A 2,064-nucleotide genomic window follows, 5' to 3' on the forward strand; every position below is an offset into this window, starting at 1 on the left:
ATTGCATAATAATATGTGATTATATAATTGCAATATTATTATTATGATTATTACTTAAAGTTGAGAAAGGAGCTTAAATTACAGCAAGCTGCAATTTATTTAACTCTCTTGGTCCAACTTATTTCTAGAACCATTCCTTTTTTTGATTTTTGTTTGTTTGTTTATTTAATAAGGAATTGAAAAAGATCCCGACCATCAGGATGTTCACAAAAATAACACGATCTAAATTTAGAAAAAAATATTAATACTATGACACTATTATCTTGTAAGATGCATTTGACATGCCAACTCTCATTCACAAAAACAAAACAAAACAAAACAAAACAAAACAAAACAAAACAAAACAAAACAAAACAAAACAAAACATGGTTACATTCCTGTCGAACAACTTCTAATGCAAAGCAGCTCTCAGTGTTACAAGTAAATGAGATGCCTCTGCATTTAGGGAAACAACTACTGAAATCATGAATGGGAAGAACTGTACTCCTTGCATGACAAGAGATTATTTTGGAGACAGTTATAAAAGCCGTACATGGTTTTTTTGTTAAGTCAAAGAAGTATTAAACTTAAGGCAAAACTTACAGGGTAAGACTTAATGAAACTATTAAACTTCATCAAGGTGAGAAAATGGAACTAGGTGCAGGGTACTTATGAATTAATCAACACAGGAACGATAAGGAGGGAGAACAGTGAGAATGTGCAGAAGATACTAGGGGAGATGATCTGATGTTACTTTGATCTCTCACAAACACCTAAGTAAATGAATAATGGGATAAGATTTCTAACCTCCACTATGTGCTTAATAGTCATCCTCCCCACTGGTGTTGTTACTGTCATCTTCCTCTTCTTCCTCAGCCTCTTTTTCATCCTCTTTGATCCTCTCCAGCTGGTTATCCTCCCATCTTCATCACTGTCATCATTCAGCAGGTCAGCCTCCTCAACAGAGTCTTCTGCATCTGCCTCAGATTCCATCTTTACATCAGTCTCATATTTCTTCACAGAGATGCTGTTCTGCTCTACTTCAGACTTTGCATTCCTCATCTCTGCTTGTTTGCTTTGTTCTTTTTCAAAATGTCCAGGCTTTACAGCAGAGAATACACCTTTTGTTTTATTGTAGTCAGCTCCTTTTTAATGGCCTGAAGAGCATCACCTTTCAAGTTTCCAGACATGGAAGAAGATCGCAGTTGTCCACTCTTTGATTTTAATTTACGTTTGACCCTTCATGAGGTGTTCCCTGACACACGCTCGAATTTAAAAGGCACAAGAACTTGAGAAATATGAGAAGGAGGAAGAGGAGGAGGGGGAGGGGGAAGGGAAGGAGAAACACATGCTGGATAACTGTACATCTTTTGATAATAATCCCGTTGAAAATCATAATCCAAGTCAAATGAGGAACCATACATCTCTGCAGCAGATCATTTCACATGTGCTTTTCCTCAGTTCATTTTCGTATCTGTAGCCAGGGGAATATCTAAAACCTGGCCAGTGATAATCCTCCTATATTCTCCTGCTACAACAGCTCAGGAATCTTTCATTAACATATTGGACAAACGCAAAGCCCTTATGTACAGAGCAACCCACAGTTTTGCCATACCTTGAAAAGGTGGTCTCCACATCAGACTTCTGGACCTCCAAGAGTGTTTAGATTCCCAATGAGTAAACGAGAATTCATGGATTGAGGAGCTTTCTTGTTGGTAACATTGCTGGCCATATTCTTTGATAATAAGATTTCTCACAAATCTGAAGATGTAGCTGAAGATAAAAAAAAAAAAATCTCACAAGAAGGACAGAGAGAAGAAACTGCTTTACCTACTGTGGGTTTATGTCAAGACACCAGAGCTACAACAGCAAGGAACCACAGAACGGGCCATTCTTAATGTCTTGATTCACCCCATCATTTTTAGGATTTTTATCCTCTTTTCTCACTTACTTCACTTTCCTCATGTCTGTACTGCTTTAAATATATATGTGTATATATATATATTATATATATATATATACATATATATATACATATATATAATATATATATATACATATATATATATATATATATATATAATT

At 35.6% G+C, this 2,064-nt stretch overlaps 1 pseudogene; it reads right to left on the reverse strand.

The window, feature by feature from the left end:
• Positions 1–781: 781 nt before the first annotated feature.
• LOC110295664 lies at positions 782–1,711 on the reverse strand (annotated as a pseudogene).
• Positions 1,712–2,064: the final 353 nt, after the last annotated feature.

This window comes from Mus caroli, chromosome 6, assembly GCF_900094665.2.
Source record: "Mus caroli chromosome 6, CAROLI_EIJ_v1.1, whole genome shotgun sequence".
In the NCBI taxonomy this organism is placed as follows: Eukaryota; Metazoa; Chordata; class Mammalia; order Rodentia; family Muridae; genus Mus; species Mus caroli.